We start from the raw sequence: 20,808 nt of genomic DNA on the forward strand, positions 1-20,808 counted from the left end.
TGCAGCAACACATGCAGCACGCACGCATGCACACCGGTCAGGTCTGAAGATGGCGGAGCAGCTGGCCTCCCACACGCATGGAACTCTTCTCGTCGGCAAGCCCGTTCGTTGGTTGTGCAGCAAGCTCTGTGTTTGCAAGGGAGAGGGGTGGCGGCTGGGAAGGGATGTGTCGCGAGCGGAACATGACATGCGCAGGTGGGCATCAAGGCGGTGCAGTCGAGGTCGGCGGGATGCTGAGCACAGAGGCGCCCACCTCATCCACCATCTCCCCATGATCCTCTCCAAACTCCTGAAACTCATTGTCCCAGCCGCCGCCGGCACCGCCGTCTCCACCTGATCCACTCCAACTCCCAAACCTCACTATCCCAGTCGTCGTGGTGCTCGTGTTCCTTCTAATCGTAGCAATCGGCGATGGAGCATGGAGGCCTGAAGGCAGCTTGAACTAATCCTTGCCGGCGGGTTTGTGGCTTCATGCAGACCTGCCTGTATAATTTGTCTGCCCTGTCACCACTGATGCCGGCACATGTACAAGAACGCAATGTTGGAATTCGACTACAGGATCGATTACATTAAATTACAATGAACACGCACGCACAAAAAATTAATAGCCAAGGGCTCTTGTCATGCCCTTTGTTTTTCCTCTTTTTATTTTCTATTTTCTCCCAATCTGATACAAACCTCACGCAGGTCGTGCATATATATATGCAGACTGCCGAGGCCAAAGCTTAACCGACTCAACATATCCTAAACTTATACAGACTTTGACACGTCTAAGCAAACCCACTAGGACTCTAGCCTAAACCTACTTAAACTACCACAACCTGACTCATGTACTAATCCCAGCCGGACTCTGCTAGCTAGTACAAGATCCACGTAGCCGTGACATGCAAGCCAAGCAGCACACGGCAGCCAGCAAACTTGCACCTAACTAATTAATCAACCAGACAAGATTACTACTAACATTCTCTTCCTAATCTTGACATTTTGTCTTCTGTGCTTTTCTGGTCTTGACTCGTTGTAGATTAACCCCTTGTCGACTTATCCGCTTGCACCACGACAAGTTAAATTGATAGACTCCATTGATCACAACAATCTTTCTTCCAATTTTAATTTAGCGAATTTACGGACCACCTCAAATATGCCTTGGACTACCCAGCCTCGCTAGTAACCTGTGGAACACACCACCCGGTGAACTTCATCATCCACCCTAGCAAGATACATGCCGACTCCTTGTGGATCACACCACCCTGTGCACTACACCATGCACCCAGCCTCATGTAGAGACATGGCCTCATTGAAGATACTCACCTTCACTGGTTTATCGCCCCCACATACTTGTACTTGATCCTCTCGTCGAGACACATAGACAACCTGGATGCGCTTCATCTTCAACTCCTCCTCACAGAGACGAGCACTTGGACATGACGACGCTGACGACTGACCGACCGTGCTAACCCGCATGACTCCTTGACTCTCTCCAACGACAATCTTGACGACTTCCCGGCACCGCACCATGGCACCAACGCTCCCGTCAATGATCTCCATCCGCCACCTTGCTGAAACAGCCCGCCGTCTCCCTCCATGTCGCTCCGTTGAACGACGATTGCCAGAACCATCTCATCGCTGCATCACCCAGCGACAACATCGCCTGCTCTTCCTTGTCGCTGCACCACCCAGCGACTATATCGCCCACCCCGAGGCGCTAGCAGATCGCCACCCCGGGGCAAGCGCGGCTTCAAATCAACCTTGCTCTGATACCAATTGTTGAAATTCAACCACAGAATCGATCACATCAAATCACGATGAATACGCACGCACAAAAAATTGATAGCCAAGGGCTCTTGTCATGCCCTTTGTTTCTAATCCTAGCCGGACTAATACTACTACACACAGCCAGCTAGCTAACACATTGTATGGTCCAAGTCAATTAGCAAACACACTAATTAACTTGCTTAGACTCAACTACTAATTTATACACGACTTTACCATAAGATTACCTAACACGCAACGCCATCGAGCACGTCCCCCAGACTCCAGCGCCCATGGAGCCGTCTAGGGCTAGATTGGGTTAGCCACGGCGGCATGAGCGAGGTGAGGCGGCGAAGGAGGAGGGGCTTGGGGTTAGGTCGAGAAAAGGAGAGGACGTCGGTCGATGTGGTGGCCGGCATTATTTTGATTTCGACCGGCGACCGGCGGAGCCACCGCACAGAGTTGAGCAGCCAACGATTTTAGGGATCTTTTGTTTTTATCTCGTTGAGATTCTTACCCAGGGACATATTGTTCTTTTTTGACGAATTGATCTCTTTTTTTGACGTGATGAGGAATTGTTCTGTTTTCTAAGAGAAAAATCGGGCTGGGAAGGAGAGAAAACTATGACAGGCTTCTTTGTTCTCACTTATGGATGGCATTGGTGGGTAATTTTCATCAACTTTAGACATACTTTAAATCTCAACCGTCAATCTTTAAAATTAATGGATGTAAAGGGGTGATGGATGAAGAACTATGAAATCTTCCGTCCTTTAATATTAGGTAAAGATAAAGATAAAGATTCATCTGGACCAGGCACAGGAGCTCAATCGCTCAAAGTTTTTGCTTCACGCAGTTCAGTCCCAAACTTTTACACAAAACACCCACCGATCCATGGACGGATCATATGCTTGGGTTCGTTCTCGTTGAGGCCGATTCGTCGCCTTCATCCGACACAACGTGTCACACTGTATCCAGACGCACGAACCAAACGACAGATTCAGCTAGTGTTCAAGGGCCGCTACAAGTCCAGTACATGGATCACCTGAAATTTGCCACTACTGAGATGTTTCACTACTGAACTGGGAGAAAAAATTCATCCAGATGGCGCTTAACCATTGGCCGACCAAATTTGTAGAGACTATCACTTCTGTGGTACCTTAATTCAGCATACCACATCCTTGGAACATCTCCAGCCGCGTCCCCGACAGGCCCCCTCAGACGTTTTTTTGTCGCGGGCGCTCAAAAAACGGCCCAGTCGCGTCCCCTGAAGCCCGTTTTTCACTGGTTTGGGCCGGAACTGACGCCGGCGAACTCAGGCCAAACCCGGCATGCTGGGGCGCTGGGGATGCCTGGGGCGCCGGGGAACGCGGTTTTGGCGCGAACGGGATGGACCCGCCGAGTTAGCGAGACACCGCTTCGTCGTACTCATCGCCTCGGTTCCCGTGAGAATCAATGCCAAGGCTGCCGCACTGCCGAGCCGATCAGCCTATATTGATGCCTCACAGGTGGCGCAGTGAAGGCGCCACCGACGCGTGTCCCGCGCGCTCCCGCCACGCGTCGCCCGGCATGCAGGCTCTCAACCCCGCTTCGGATACGAGTATAGAAAGCCTCTCGTCAAACCTGATGATGCGACAATTGCATGAATGGTACACGAAAACTTGCAGCGAGTCTGGTAAGGATACTTTGATGTTGGGAATTAAAGAGGAGCACAGCCTCGTTGGAACTGAGGTGATGTATGTCGAATTTGTGGAGTTACTCAAGTTATACAATCAAGCGGCCCTCGACAAACAACTCATGACTTGCTATTGTCTGTAAGTATTACTTCTGTAATTAAGTCTCTATAACTCAGCTATTTCATTGCATGTATATATAATTATCCTCACTATATTATGCACATTGAAGATCGTCGAATGCAAAAAAGCACAAATCTATGTCATTGGATTTATTAACCCACATACCATAAATGAATGGTCGGTTAAAAGAGAGTCAAAGATACTGAGAAGAACTTGCTACAATCCTTACTTAGAAGTCAAAACAAAGGGGAAATACTCTTTCCTTACATCTTCAAGTGAGTGTTACTGTCTTGTGCATATTCGGTTTCACTTACTCGAGGCTATAGTAAGTAATTGACGAGTTATGCATGCGTGCACAGTTTTCACTTTATTCTGCTAAAGATTAAGCTTGACCAGGGAGTAGTATTTGTCTTAGACTCAAGATGAAAAAATCCCCAGGACTACGCGGACATGATTGTAATGCTCCAAAAGTAAGTTCAATCGATCATTATCGCGCCATATTGGCAACTTTGTTCATTTCCTAATATCAAATAATTATTTTGTTTGTCTGGCAGGGTTTGGAAAAAGTTCACTGGAATTGTTCTAGGACTGTCGAGGGAGCTACGATTTACACACCCGAAAGTACGTAGTACTAGCTAGTTCCACGCATCTCCCATTGATTCTAGTTTCATCAATACCATTTATCATGCTTGATTATCAGTTTGATTGAACTCTATTTCTCATAAAGTGTTTGTGGCAGGAAGTCAGGAATGATATTTCTGGATACTACGTTTGCGAGTTCATCTACAACGCGACCTCTCAGCGAGGCTACTCTGAAAAACAATATGAAGTACGTAAACAATAATATTCACAATTTTATTTTATTACCATCATTTGTGTTGAGTTTCATTCATTCATATGTGTGTGTGTGTGTGTGTGTGTTGACCCACTTCCTCAAATTAGATATGGCAGATGCGGGATGAACTCCTACCACATGATCGCATACGAGCAATTTAAGAGGAATTGGCAGGATTCTTTATTGACCACGAGATCAATGAGAAGGGAGAATACCATCTAGAAATTGTTATAGACTTTAGATGTTAGGGATTGTAAGAGATGTTATATTGTATATATGTAGTAGCATCGGATAGATATACGAAAACTTGTTGCTTGACCAATCTCTCATAGAAAGAGAGATCACTTCTCTCTGTTTATGTTCATGACGATCTTGTGTAATTAATGGTTCCTTCATTTTCTTACTAGCTAGCGCGTCGAGTTCTCTCTATATGTGTAGTAGCTAGCGTCGACCAAGCACGGAGAAAGAGAGGTCACTTCTCTCTATTAGCTAGCTAACACAATATGAAACCCCTAAATTAACCCTACAAAATCCCTTAACCCCCTCTTCAGAAACAAAAACAAAAACCGCAGCTCCTGCCAGCTGCTGACGCGTGGATACCTTTTGGTCCCGATTGGTGTTACCAACCGGAACTAAAGGTCCTCCTGCCTGGGCGCCCCGCAGCGGTCACGTGGAGCCCCCACTAGTAGAAAAAGGCCCATTTGTCCCGATTCATAAGGCCCATTTGTCCCGGTTCGGGAACCGGGACTAAAGGGTCGGTACTAAAGCCCAATACCTTTAGTCCCGGTTCGGCTATGAACCAGGATAGATGGGCCCCCACGTGGCAGCTGTGGCTTGCCCAGGCAGGATGGCCTTTTGTCCCTTTTGGTAGCACCAAGCGGGACCAAAAGGCATCGACGCGTCACTAGTTCAGGGGATGGGGTTTTTGCTTTTTAAGGGGGGGGGGGGGTTGGGGTTTTGGGGTTTTTGTAGGGTTAATTTAGGGGTTTCATATATTGTGTTAGCTAGCTAATAGAGAGAAGTGTCCTCTTTTATCTCCGTGCTTGGTCGACGCTACGTACTATACGTATAGAGAGGACTCGACACACTAGCTAGTAACAAATGAAGGAAACCATTAAATACAGAAGATCGTCATGAACATATACAAAGAGAAGCGATCGACCTCTCCTTCTCCGAGAGATTGGTCGAACAACAAGTTTTCGTATATCTATCCGACGCTAGTGGCTACATATATACAATATAAGATCTCTAACAGTCCCCTAACATCTGAACTCAAGTTCCACATGGTATTCTCCGGCTTTATTGATGATGTGGTCAAGAAAAAATTCCGCCAATTCCTCTTGAATTTCTCGTATGCGATCTTGTGGTAGGAGTTCATTCTGCATCTCCCACGTCTAATTTGAAGAAAGGGGTCAATACATATATATGAATGAAACTCATCACAAATGATGGTGTAATAAAGTGAAATTGTGAATATTATTGCTTACGCACTTCAAATTGTCTTTTAGAGTAGCCCCGCTTATTTTTGCAAGTCGCGTTGTAGATAAAATTGCAAACATAGTATCCACGGTAATTATTTCGGGGTTCCTACAACAAGCACTTTACGAGAAATATAGGTCAATCAAACTGATAATGAAGCATTATAAATGGTATTGATGAAAGTAGCTAGAATCAACGGGAGATGCGCGGAACTGTAGTACTTACTTTCGGGTGTGTAAATCACAGCTCCCCCGGCAGTCCCAGAGCTTGTGCGGTGAATACTTTCCAAACCATGCGAGACAAACAAAACAATTACTTGATATCAGGAAATGAATAAGGATGCGGATATGGTGCAATAATGATCGATTGAACTTACTTCTCGAGCATTTTAGTCATGGCCGCATACTCCTCGGGATTTTTTCGTCTCGAGTCTAAGACGGTTACTAGTCCCTGCTCAAGCTTAATCTCTCGGAGAATATAGTGGAAGCTGCGCACGCATGCATAACTCATCAATTACATTACTATAACCTCAAGTAATAATGGAAACCGAATATGCACAAGACAGTAACACTCACTTGAAGTTGTAAGGAAAGAGTATTTTATCTTTGTTTTGATTTTGAAGTAACGATCGTAGCAAGTTGGCCTCGGTTTGTTTGGCATCATATTTAACCGTCCATTCATCTATGAGATTTGTGTTAATGAACCCAATATCATAGATTTTTGCCTTTCTGCATTCGACGATCTTCAATCTGCATAATATAGTGAGGATAATTATATATACATGCAATGAAAGAGCTGAGCTATATATAGAGACTTAATTACAGAAGTAGTACTTACAGACAGTAGCAAGTGATGATTATTTTATTGAGGGCCTTTTGATTGAAAAACTGGAAGAACTCCTCAAATGGAACAGACAATAGATCAATTCCAACGAGGTCGTGCTCCTCTTTAACTCTCACCGTCAAAGTATCCTTCCCAGACTCGCTGCAGGTTTTCATGTACCACTCATGGAATCTTCGCATCATCGTTGTTAGAGGCGGATGACCAGGTTTGATGAGAGGCTTCCTGTACTGGTATTTGAAATCGTCCACCTCCATTGTACCAAAATGTGCATCATCGGGTAGGTAATCTCCAGGATTGGTACCGGGCACCATCCTTGGAAGATTAGCGACGATATCGCTAGACACCTTGAGTGGGGGGCACGATTGGTTCGCTTGTTCGCCGAGCTGGGGAATTTTTTCCCACTTCTTTGTGCTGCTATCCTTCGATCACTTCAAGTACTTCCCGACCGCTCCGCTTTGATGTATGACCTTTAAATAATGCGCTCATAGTTGGTTTGCGACGGAGATGGTGGTGGTCGCTTCAGGGCATCGATAGTGCGCTGAACTTTCACGGGATCTATCTTCTCCTCCGGAGGTGGATGCCTCATAGCTCTTCGCATTTCAAAGACATCCCTCACTTGAGCTTGACAGATCTCCGCGTTTTCCTTCTCGGTCATCTTGTATGGTGACTTCTCTGTAGGCTTGAGAGATGGACCGAATCTATATTGCCTCCCGCCTCTGGCTGTACTGCTAGAAGCCGAAGCAGCCGAAGCGGCGGCGGCTGTCTTCCTTCATTGCTTACGAGGCGGAGAAGGAGGCGGCATGCTACGATGCGTCGGAGCAGCTGGAGCGGCGGCGGCTGTCTTCCACTCTTGCTGATGAGGCGGAGGAGGAGGCGAGCTGCTCGGACGTGTCGGATGAGGAGGAGAAGGAGGCGGAGTGCCGCCACGCGCCGGAATAGCCGGAGAGGGAGGCGGAGTGCCCTGATCACTCGCCGCAGGAGGAGGAGGAGGAGGAGGAGGTAGAGGCGTCCAGTTCAGAAGGTTGATGAGCTCCTTCTGCCATAGACATGGAGTCTTCAGAGCAAGACCCAGCCGAGTCTCCCCTTAACCAGTAGGGTGGTCAAGCTCGAGCTTATCAAATCCCTCCGTTGTTTCATCCACCATGACAACAGCATATCCTTCTCGAGTCGGAAGGTAGTGAAAAGTTGCGCTGGGTTCAAGAGCTGCAACAGAGCCGACAGCCGTCTTGACTTTGAAGTTCTGCCATTGCGTCATAAGGTGGCAATCTTGAGCCTCCGTGATAGCATCCACGGGGTAGCTAGCAGGAGCCGTGAAGTCAGGCTGCTGAAGGAGCTCGGTGGAAGCCATGCTGCTTCTCCGCTGAGATGGCGGGGTAGCTTCTGTGGTAGCTCCGGCAGGTCTCTGGCTATGAACTGCTTGTTCCTCTTGCGCTCGTACCCTTGCATTCAGCTCCTGCAGTTCGGTCTGCTCCACTTTCCTCTTCCTCTCCCGAGTTATGTAACCGCCTGCTCCGGGAAACCCAACCTTCCATGAAACGGAGCCTGGCATGCCTCGTGTTCGTCCAGGGTGCTCAGGATTCCCGAGGGCCTGTGTGAGCTCGTCGTTCTCTCTTTCGGGAACGAACATCCCTTGCTGCGTTGCGGCAATATACTGCTGAAGCTTCTTGACGGGTATTTCTGGTTGCTGGTTCGTTCAAACGCACTTCCCTATTTCAGGGTCCAAGGTTCCCCCAACCCTGAAGAACCATGTCCTTGAACGGTCTGGCCAGTTCAATGTATCTGGTTCGACCCCTTTATCATGCAGGTCATTCTTAGCCTTGTCCCACAACAGTCGAGCTTTGAGGTAGCCACCTGACCCCATGCAATGATGAAGCTCCTTCTTTGCAGCATTTATCTTGTTTTTCACTGGCATCTTCTTACTCTTGTCCGATGTCTTATGGGCCACAAATGCGGGCCAGCGATCTCTTATCTTCTCAAATCGGCCGGTGAATTCTGGAGTCTTCTCTTCGTCGACAAACTTTGATTTCAACTCATTCTTCCACCTCCTGAATAGACTTGCCATCTTCTTAAGAGCATGAGCCTTGACAAATGGCTCTATAACTGGCTTCTCCGGATCCTCCTCTGGCGGTAGGGTGAAATTTGCCTTCAGCGCGGTCCAAAGATCATCTTTCGGCCTATCGTTGACATAAGACACTTCAGGGTCTTCGTTCTTAGGCTTATACCATTGGTGGATGCTGATCGGGATCATGTCCCTAACAAGAACCCCACACTAAGAAGAAAATGATTCCTTGGTCTGGTTGGGTTCAATCGGTTGGCCATCGTCCGCGATTGCTGTGATCGTGAACCTTTCATCCTGGCACAACTTTTTCTTCGGGCCTCGTCTCGTTACCAAAGTTTGGCTCGATCTGGAGGGCTAGAAAAGAAGAAAGAAGAGAGTTAATATGTGTACATACCAAAACAATGAATGCATCAATTAGCTAGTCAGCACAGGCTTAATTAATATATATACCTGGCCGGACTCCGTTCGGTCACCGGGGCCGTCATCACGGTCTCCTTCTTCCAACGGCATTCGGTCACGGGAGCCATCATGATCATGTCCTTCCTCCTCCATTGTTCGATCACCGGAGCTTGCTTCACCCTCTCCTTGCAGACCATCGGTGTCGTTGAGATACAACAAGACATCACCTCCGACGAGGATTATGTCCACCAACAGCTGTTCTGCTGCCAAGTCTCGGTGCTCCGTAGTTTCTGCAAATATTACAACATGACAATTAATATACAAACATGACAGATGGATATATTAATGGCAAATGTAGACCTAGCTAGCTAATCACAACAAGGAATCATATTAGTGGCCTAGACGACAACGCTCTTTTAACTTGGTAAATTTGGGTGGCCTCGACAACGCTTCTAGGGTTTGGGCCAGACCGCCTCTCTCATGATTGTCCGACGTCTGGGCCAACAAGGGATTTAACAAAATGGCGCCATTCTGGATGTGCAGAAAATGGTCCATATTTTTCCTAATATCATCTAACCTTCTATATGTCATGTTGTCTAGTGTCATTCAAGAAAACCATGACTTCATCATTAGCCAGAAATGACAAGCGCATAATGGTACGAAGCTCTTCAAAGTTGTTTTGGAACAGAGTTCCCGATAGAGTAATTCACTTTTTGGTACAAAGTTCAGCAAGAGCCTTCCGAATATCGCTATTTGGAAGGCCTTTGCTGAAATTCATACCAAAAGGCGAATTATTCTATCAGGAACTCTATTCCAAAACAACTTTGAAGAGCTTCGTAGCATCATACGCCTCTTACTTCCAGCTAATGATGAAGCCATGGATTTCTGCAATACTTTGATAGACAACGTGACATATAGAAGAATATATATATGGATGAGATCAGAAAAAAATGGATCAACTTGTGCACATCCATAATGGGGGCATTCTTGATAAATATGGACCCTCGACCCCTGGACGACCCTCGAGCCTCGACCGCTCGGCGACCCTCGACCCTCTATACTAGTTCACGACCCTCGACCGCTCGGTGATCCACGACCCTCTACCCTAGTTCCCGACCCTCGACCCCCTCATGTCACGTTTGTCTAGTGTCAAAGGATTCAACAAAACCATGTCTTCATCCTTAGGCGAAAGTAACAGGCGCATGATGGTACGAAGCTCTCCAAAATTATTTTGGAATGGAGTCGAGGATAGGATAATTCTCTTTTTGGTACAAAGTTCGACAAGAGCCTTCCGAATATCGTTATTTGGAAGGCCTTTGCTGAAATTCGTACCAAAAGGTGAATTATCCTATTCGGGACTCCATTCCAAAATAACTTTGGAGAACTTCGTACCATCATGCCACGGTTACTTCCGGCTAATGATGAAGCCATGGATTTCTTCAATACTTTGACTCAAGGCAACCTCTCGACCCCTCGGCATTCCCCGACCCTTGACCCCTCGACAACCCTCGACCCTCGAACCCTCGGCGACCCTCGAACCCTCTGCGTCCCTCGAACACTCGGCGACCCACGAACCCTCGGCGAACCTCGACCCCTCGGTGACCCTCGACCCTCTACCCTAGTTCCCGACCCTTGACCCCTCGACGACCCTCGACCCTCTACCCTAGTTCCTAACCATCGAACCCTTGGCGATCCTCGACACCCTCGTTCCCGATAAAAATTAAGTAGAGGAAGAAGATGAAAAAAAGAGGAGAAGAAGAAAAAGAAAAGGAGAAGAAGAAGGAATAGAGGAGAGGAAGAAAAAAAATAGTACTCTATTTTTTTCTTCTTCTCCTCTATTCCTTGTTCTTCTCCTCTTTTTCTTTCTTCTTTTTCCTCTTCTTATTTTTTCTCCTCTTCTTCCTCTCTTCTTCTCCTTCCTCCTCTTCTTATTTTCCTTTTTCCTCTCCTTATTTTTCTTCTTCTTCCTTCTTCCTTCTTCCTCTTTTCTTCTTTTTCCTTATTTTCCTTTTTCCTCTCCACTAACCTAAAATGTAACTTTTACATATATGAACATACATATGCAATTTTTTTTTGTCTAAAAATGCACATATATATGAACATATACATCAATTGATAAAAAAATCTATGAACAAAAATAAATCATACATCAATGCATACGTATCCATTGATCACACATACATATGCATATACATATACACAACATCCATATATATACATCAATGAACAGGCCGGGGCGGCGGTGGCGCGCGGCAAGCAGAGCGGGCTGGGGCGGCGGCGGCGCCGCGCGGCAAGCAGAGCAGGCCGGGGCGGCGATGGTGGCGCGCGGCAAGCAGAGAGGTAGGGGCGGCGGCGCGGGGGACGGGAGGGCTCACTGGGCGGCGACGACGAGGTCGGGGTAGAGGGCGGCGCTGGCAAGGACGGGGCAAAGGGCGGGGCAGAGGGCGTCGACGTGCGTGGTCGGGGCAGAGGGCGTGCTACCTCTTGAGCAATGCGTTGGTTTTCCCCGAAGAGGAAGGGATGATGCAGCAAAGTAGCGTAAGTATCTCCCTCAGTTTCTGAAAACCAAGGTATCAATCCAGTAGGAGGCTACGCGCGAGTCCCTCGCACCTGCACAAAACAAATAAATCCTCGCAACCAACGCAAGTAGGGGTTGTCAATCCTTATAAGGCCACTTATGAGAGTGAGATCTGATAGATATATAAGATAATATTTTTGGTATTTTTATGATAAAGATGCAAAGTAAAATAAAGGCAAAGTAAATAGCAAAGTAAATAACTAAGTAGTAGGAGATTAATATGATAAAGATAGACCCGGGGGCCATAGGTTTCACTAGTGGCTTCTCTCAAGAGCATAAGTATTCTACGATGGGTGAACAAATTACTGATGAGCAATTGACAGAATTGAGCATGGTTATGAGAATATCTAGGTATGATCATGTATATAGGCATCACGTCCGAGACAAGTTGACCGACTCCTGCCTGCATCTACTACTATTACTCCACTCATCGACCGCTATCCAGCATGCATCTAGAGTATTAAGTTAAAAACAGAGTAACGCCTTAAGCAAGATGACATGATGTAGAGGGATAGACTCATGCAATATGAAGAAAACCCCATCTTGTTATCCTCGATGGCAACAATACAATACGTGCCTGGCTGCCCTTACTGTCACCAGGAAAGGACATCGCAAGATTGAACCCAAAGCTAAGCACTTCTCCCATTGCAAGAAAGATCAATCTAGTAGGCCAAACCAAACTGATAATTCGAAGAGACTTGCAAAGATAACCAATCATACATAAAAGAATTTAGAGAAGATTCAAATATTATTCATAGATAGACTTGATCATAAACCAACAATTCATCGGTCTCAACAAACACAACGCAAAAAGAAGATTACATCAAATAGATCTCCACAAGAGAGGGCGAGAACATTGTATTGAGATCCAAAAAGAGAGAAGAAGCCATCTAGCTACTAACTATGGACCCAGAGGTCTGAGGTAAACTACCCACACTTCATCGGAGAGGCTATGGTGTTGATATAGAAGCCCTCCGTGATCGATGCCCCCTCCGGCGGAGCTCCGGAACAGGCCCCAAGATGGGATCTCGTGGATACAGAAAGTTGCGCTGGTGGAATTAGAGTTTTGGCTCCGTATCTGATCGTTTGGGGGTACGTAGGTATATATAGGAGGAAGGAGTACGTCGGTGGAGCAACAGGGGGCCCACGAGGGTGGAGGGCACGCCTGGTGGGGGTGGGCGCGCCCCCCTACCTCGTGGCCTACTCTCTTGTTTCTTTACGTAGGGTCCAAGTCTCGAGGGTCTTGTTTGTTGAGAAAATCACGTTCCCGAAGGTTTCATTCCGTTTGGACTCCGTTTGATATTCCTTTTCTTCGAAACCCTAAAACAGGAAAAAAACAACAATTCTGGGCCGGGCTTCCGGTTAATAGGTTAGTCCCAAAAATAATATAAAAGTTGATAATAAAGCCCAATAATGTCCAAAACAGTAGATAATATAGCATGGAGCAATCACAAATTATAGATACATTGGAGACGTATCAAGCATCCCCAAGCTTAATTCCTGCTCGTCCTAGAGTAGGTAAATGATAAAAACAGAATTTTTGATGCGGAGTGCTACTTGGCATAATTTTAATGTAATTCTTCTTAATTGTGGTATGAATATTCAGATCCGAAAGATTCAAGATAAAATTTCATATTGACATAAAAATGATAATACTTCAAGCATACTAACTAAGCAATTATGGCTTCTCAAAATAACATGGCCAAAGAAAGTTCATCCCTACAAAATCATATAGTTTAGTCATGTTTCATTTTCGTCACACAAGAATGCTCTCATCATGCACAACCCCGATGACAAGCCAAGCAATTGTTTCATACTTTAGTAATCTCAAACCTATAAACTTTCACGCAATATATGAGCGCGAGCCATGGACATAGCACTATGGGTGGAATAGAATATAATGAGGGGGGTTATGTGGAGAAGACAAAAAAGGAGAAAGTCTCACATCAACGAGGCTAATCAATGGGCTATGGGGATGCGCACCGATTGATGTTAATACAAGGAGTAGGGATTGCCATGCAACGGATGCACTAGAGCTATAAATGTATGAAAGCTCAACAAAAGAAACTAGTGGGTGTGCATCCAACTTGCTTACTCACGAAGACCTAGGGCACTTGAGGAGGCCCATTGTTGGAATATACAAGCCAAGTTTTATAATGAAAAATTCCCACTAGTATTTGAAAGTGATAACATGAGTGACTCTCTACTATGAAGATCATGGTGCTACTTTGAAGCACAAGTGTGGCAAAGGATACACTACATGAAACAGGAGATTTGCCGTCAATACTGGTCTTTGCCGTCAGCATTTCATCAGGGTAGACGGCAAAGACAAATTTTGCCGACAGCGGCTGATGACAAAGAAGGGCTGACGGCAAAGACATACTTTGCCGTCTATAGAAAAAAACAAACGGCAAAGAATCTTTGCCGTCTGCATTTTTTTTACAGACGGCAAAGAGCTCACTTTGCCGTCTGTAGATAAAAACACAGACGGCAAAACAATTTGCCGTCTGTGTTTTTATCTACAGACGGCAAAGTGAGCTCTTTGCCGTTTGTGAAAAAATGTGAGACGGCAAAGAGAAAACACAGCCCACGGATCGATCCCACGGATCAATGACATGGCACCAATCCGCGGCGCCCACACCCGCCTCTCTCTCTCTCACCACGCGCAAACAACCCACCCCGGCTGGCCCACCACTCACTCCACCACGTCTTATCCTCTGCCCACCCCACTCCCTCTCGCAATGCACCACGACCACCCGTCCCTCTTTCTCACGGCGAGCGCCGCCCGGGTACGGCCGCCTCCGCGCGCCCCTTCCTCCTCCCGCGTCTCTGACGGAGCACGCCTCAGGCCTGCGTCTACCTACCGGAGCTCACAGCCGCCTGCGCGACCGGCCAGCACCTGCCTCCTACCTCCGCCCGCGTGTTCCCGCTGGAGCCCACCTCCGCCTGCGCGGCCGGCTGGCGCCGCCTCCACCCGCATCCGAGCATCACCGGGCGCCTCCCGCCTCCGCCCGCGTACGGACGCTGCCGCGCGCCCCTACCTCCTCCCGCGTCTCCGACGGAGTACGCCTCCGCCCGCATCTACCTACCGGAGCCCATAGCCGCCTGCGGGACCAGCTAGCGCCCGCCTCCGCCCACGTGTACCCGCTGGAGCCCACCTCCGCCCGCGCCTCCCGCCGCTGCCGCCGGTCGCCCTACCGGCCGTCGCAGGGAGCAGCACCGGATGCGGAGGGTCTCTGCGCTCGCCCCCATCGGGTGTAGGATGCCGAGCAGCTCCATGGCCCGCGCGGCTGCCGACGGGCGCTGGTCCACGCCCGGTGCAGTCTGCAGTAGGACGCCAGAGTTCTCGAGCCCTCTTTCGCTGTAGCATCGATGTGTAAATCGATTATGAAAATTGTTGATGTTGAGTTCTATAAATTGATCTATAAAAAATGTTGTAGATGCGCATTTTTGATGGTCAGCTGTCCTGTGAATCCTTATGATAATTTTGTTGTGTAAATCGGTCTACAAAGAATGCCATGGAAAATGTTTTGATGTTTAGTTGTCCTGTGAATTTTTTAAATTAAAAAAATATTTTGTCGTCTGTAAAGTAGTTCGGCTGATGGCAAAGATTGTGTTTTGGTTGACGGCGAAGATGTTTCTTTGCCGTCTGTTACTGAGATTGGCTGACGGCAAAATCTTTGTCGTCTTCCCGATAAAAAGCTGACGACAAAGTATTATTTGCCGACTTATCCTTTGCCGTCTGAGTTTGCCGTGTGCTTCCTGATGGCAAAATCTTTGCCGTCTGGATTAAGGTCTTTGCCGTCTGTGATCCACAGACGGAAAATTACCTATTTCCTGTAGTGATAGTAACATTGTCCCTTCTCTCTTTTTCTCTCGTTTTTTTCCTTTTTTCTTTTTTGGGCCTTTTCTCTTCTTTTTTAAGGCCTTTCTCTTTTTTTATTCCTCACTTGGGACAATGCTCTAGAAAATGTTGATCATCACACTTCTATTTATTTACAACTCAATGATTACAACTCGATACTAGAACAAAAGATGAATCTATATGAATGCCTCCGGCGGTGTACCGGGATATGCAATGGACCAAGAGTGACATGTATGAAAGAATTATGAACGGTGGCTTTGCCACAAATACTATGTCAACTACATGATCATGCTAAGCAATATGACAATGATGAATGTGTCATGATGAACAGAATGATGGAAAGTTGCATGTCAATATATCTCGAAATGGCTATGGAAATGCCATAATAGGTAGGTATGGTGGCTGTTTTGAGGAAGATATAAGGAGGTTTATGTGTGAAAGAGTGTATCATATCACGGGGTTTGGATGCACTGGCGAAGTTTGCGCCAACTCTCAATGTGAGAAAGGGCAATGCACAGTACCGAAGAGGCTAGCAAGGATGGAATGGTGAGAGTGCGTATAATCCATGAACTCAACATTAGTCATAAAGAACTCACATACTTATTGAAAAAATCTACAAGTCATCAAAAACCTCGGCACTACGCGCATGCTCCTAGGGGGATAGATTGGTAGGAAAAGACCATCGCTCGTCCCCGACCGCCACTCATAAGGAAGACAATCAAATAACACCTCCTGTTTCAAATTTGTTGCAAAATGTTTACCATACGTGCATGCTACGGGACTTGCAAACTTCAACACAAGTATTTCTCAATTTCACAACTACTCAACTAGCACGACTTTGATATTATTACCTCCATATCTCAGAACAATCATCAAGCATCAAACTTCTCTTAGTATTCAAAACACTCTTAAGAAAGTTTTACTAATCTTGAATACCTAGCATATTAGGATTTTAAGAAAATTACCATGCTATCAAGACTCTCAAAATATTCTAAGTGAAGCATGAGAGATCAATAGTTTGTATAAAACAAATCCACCACCGTGCTCTAAAAGATATAAGTGAAGTATTAGAGCAAAACTATATAACTCAAAAGATATAAGCGAAGCACATAGAGTATTCTAAAAAATTCCAAATCATGTATGGCTCTCTCAAAAGGTGTGTAAAGCAAGGATGATTATGGGAGACTAACAAGCAAAGACTCAAATCATACAAGACGCTCCAAGCAAAACACATATCATGTGGAGAATAAAAATATAGCTCCAAGTAAAGTTACCGATAGAAGTAGACAAAAGAGGGGATGCCTTCCGGGGCATCCCCAAGCTTTGGCTTTTAGGTGTCCTTATATTATCTTGGGGGTGCCATGGGCATCCCCAAGCTTAGGCTCTTGCCCCTCCTTGTTCCATAATCCATCAAATCTTTACCCAAAACTTGAAAACTTCACAACACAAAACTTAAAGTAGAAAATCTCATGAGCTCCGTTAGCGAAAGACAATAAAACACTAGTAGAAAACATGGCTTTGGTCCAGGGCGGGTCAGCCCATTAGTCCCGGTTCAGTCTAGAACCGGGACCAATGTGGGCATTAGTCCCGGTTCGTGAGCCCAGGGGGCCGGCCGGGCCACGTGGGCCATTGGTCCCGGTTCATCTGGACCTTTTGGTCCCGGTTGGTGGGATGAACCGGGACCAATGGGCCTCGCTCTTGGCCCACCACCATTGGTCCCGGTTGGTGGCTTGAACCGGGACCAAAGGCTCCCCTTTAGTCCTGGTTCATGCCACCAACCGGGACTAAATGGTCGGTCCTCGTTGCGATTCACAGTTTAGTCCCACCTCGCCAACCGAAGGGCGCCCATACTGGTTTATAAGCCTGTCCCTCTATGCATTGTTGAGCTCCTCTCAAAATGAAAATAGATGCCCCTATACAGGAAATTTGACCTAAATTCATAATGAATTTCTCTGAATTTCATGGAGATTGATTATGAATTTAGGTTGAATTTTCTCTATAGGCGCATCTATGTTCATTTTTTTAGTAATTTTAATCACAAACTTGAGATTCACACAAATTTCAAAGAATTCAAATTTTAACTATTCTAATTTGAAAACTAATGGCACTAGTAAAGTTAATCACAAACTTGAGATTCACACAAATTTCAAAGAATTCAAATTTTAACTATTCTAATTTCAAAACTAATGGCACTAGCAAAGTTAATCACAAACTTGAGATTCATACAAATTTCAAAGAATTCAAATTTTAACTATTCTAATTTGAAAACTAATGGCACTAGTAAAGTTAATCACAAACTTGAGATTCACACAAATTTCAAACAATTCAAATTTTAACTATTCTAATTTGAAAACTAATGGCACTAGTAAAGTTAATCGCAAACTTGAGATTCACACAAATTTCAAAGAATTCAAATTTTAACTATTCTAATTTGAAAACTAATGGCACTAGCAAAGTTAATCACAAACTTGAGATTCACACAAATTTCAAAGAATTCAAATTTTAACTTCTAATTTGAAAACTAGTGGCACTACCAAAGTTAATCACAAACTTGAGATTCACACAAATTTCAAAGAATTTAAATTTTAACTATTCTAATTTGAAAACTAATGGCACTAGCAAATTAAAGTAAACTATTCAAATTTTAACTATTCATAAACAAATTTTGTGACCTAAAATAAAAAATAAAGCAAAACACAAAAGAAAATGAATAATGCGGAAAACAAAACAAAAAATCTGGAAAAAAAATTACTTATATTAACAATAAGTATTTTGTTATAAGTAGAAAAAAATAAAATAAATAAAGCAACAAAGAATAAATTATGTAAGTATTTTATGTTCAAAACATTATAAGCAAAAAGAAACTTTAATAGAAAAAAGAATTATCATAAATATTTCTTTTGTTACAAACTAGTGATTCACATAAATTTCAAAGAATTCAAATTTAAATAATTCAAATTGGAAAATTAATGGCACTAACAGAAAGTTTATATTTTTTATTACCTAAAACCAAAAATAATAACTGAAAAACTAGTAAGTATTTTCCTGTTATTAAAAAAACAAAAAACTGGATTTTTTTTAAAAAATGCCGCCTACTGGGCCAACACAGCCTGCATACGACTAGAAACCCGCTAGTTGGGCCAGGATGCAGGCCCACAGTAGGCCCAGTAGGCCCATAGGCACAGATAGTGGATTTAGGCCCGTAAGCCTGCAGTAGAGAGGAGCTCGAAGTGGTCGGCTCCACAGGGCTTATAAACCACTCCGAGCCCCTCTCGGCTAGCAAGGTGGGACTAAACATCCCAACGCATGCGGCAGTTCCAGTACACGACCTTTGGTCCCGGTTGGTGGCACCAACCGGGATGAAAGGGAGCCTCTGGTCCCGGTTCGTGGCACCAACCGGGACTAAAGGCCGCCGCTTCCCGCCCTTTGGGCTGCCGAAAAGTGGCCTTTGGTCCCGGTTCGTGGCACAAACCGGGACGAAAGGGGTGCATTGGTCCCGGTTTGTGCCACGAACCGGTACCAATGGCTTTGCTATATAAGCAAAGACTTGGGAAATTTTCACATTTCCCTCGCAGTTGCCCCCGACGACGCCGAGCACATCGACGCCGCCAGGCTGCCCCAACGCCGTCCGCCGCCCCTGCCGTCGGCCCCGACCGCGCCGTCACCGTCGCCCGTGCCTCGCCGTCGCCGCCCCGTGCCCCCTGCCTCCTCGCCGCCGACGCCGTGCCCCTAACCTTTGCCGTCCGCCGCCCCTGCCGTCGCCCCTGACCGCGCCGTCGCCGTCGCCGCCCCGTGCCCCCCTACCTCCTCGCCGCCGACGCCGTGCCCCTCCTCGTCGATCGCCGCCCTGGCTTGCGTAATTTCCTAATTTAGAATGTATAGTTAATTTAGTTGTATAGTTAATTTAGTTGTACTTAATTTAGATGTATAGTTTAGATGCAAAAGTTAGAATTTTTTCTGTTCATACATTTTTTTGGTGATATTATTGTTGCATATGCAAAAGTTTGTGTGTTCATATATATGCAAATAATATGTAAATTTTTTCATAGAATTTTTATGATTTTTTTGTTGTAATTTTGTTCATAAAATTTTTATTATTTTTTCTGTTGTAATTTTGTTCATATTGTGTAGGAATCTGAACGTTATGTATGATCAAAGTCATTTATGTATATGTTCATATTTAGAAGAAAAAGAAGGAGAGAAAAAAGGAAAATAAGAAGAGGAAGAAGGAGAAGAAGTGGAGAGAAATAATAGGAGAAATAAATAAGAAGACGAAAAAGAAGAAAAAAAAGAAGAGAAGAAGAAGAATTCTTCTTCTTCTCCTCTATTATTCCTTCTTCTTCTCCTTTTTTTTCTTTTTTTCTTCTCCTTTTCCTTTCTTCTTCTCCTCTTTTTTTCTTCTTCTTCATCTTCTTCTTTTTTGTTATCGGGTATGTCGTTGTCGACATACCCCCCTCCCCGATAATTAACTTTTAGTAATTAGTACTACTTAGAAAGAGTTTAATGGAATTAGTTAGAACTAGGTAAACTTGTTTATTTTTAGTAAGTACTACATTATTCTATTTATTGTAAGTGCTTAGTAGTTGAACTAGTTGATTTAATAAAACTGGTTTATTTTACTATAGAAGTAGTTTATTTTTAGCAAGAAAATTAATAGAACTAGTTTATTTTTTTAGTTAAAGCAATTATTCCCGCATCGACGTGGACGATGCCTATCCCGCATCCTCGTCGTCGAGTCGGCGGCGGACGACACCTGCTTGACCAGATGGGCCATGTCCGGGACTGGGCTCCGCTGGGGTGGTACTGGGAGGCGCTACCTTCCGGGGGGCGTAGCTTGGTGAGGAGCCAGCCCGCCGTTGACCCGATCCTTGTTTGGTGGCGGTCGCGTGGGCCAGTGACGGTGCCGAGGCTTCCGGGCACCGCGGAGGTGGTACATCACCGTGTCAGCGAGGAGGACGAGCACGTCCGTCGCTACATGGTTGCGTTGGAGGGCATGTTCGAGAATACCTGCCAGGTTCTTCAGGGATCTCACTGGAGCTATGATCCTGTGATGGTTCCTTCCCTTTGGGTGTCCACCGCCCGCGCCGATACCCGTCGGGCGCTACGGTTCTAGCTGTACTGGTGATATGTATGATATATAGTATTCGACGTGTATTAGTGATAATATTCGATGTACGGACACATGGAGATGATGTAGTTTTTCTTATA

The 20,808-nt window shown here is 45.5% G+C and overlaps 1 pseudogene; it reads right to left on the reverse strand.

Moving 5' to 3' along the window:
* Positions 1 to 6,541: 6,541 nt before the first annotated feature.
* Positions 6,542 to 14,816, reverse strand: LOC123129346 (uncharacterized; annotated as a pseudogene).
* Positions 14,817 to 20,808: the final 5,992 nt, after the last annotated feature.

This window comes from Triticum aestivum, chromosome 6A (assembly GCF_018294505.1).
Source record: "Triticum aestivum cultivar Chinese Spring chromosome 6A, IWGSC CS RefSeq v2.1, whole genome shotgun sequence".
Taxonomy (NCBI): Eukaryota; Viridiplantae; Streptophyta; class Magnoliopsida; order Poales; family Poaceae; genus Triticum; species Triticum aestivum.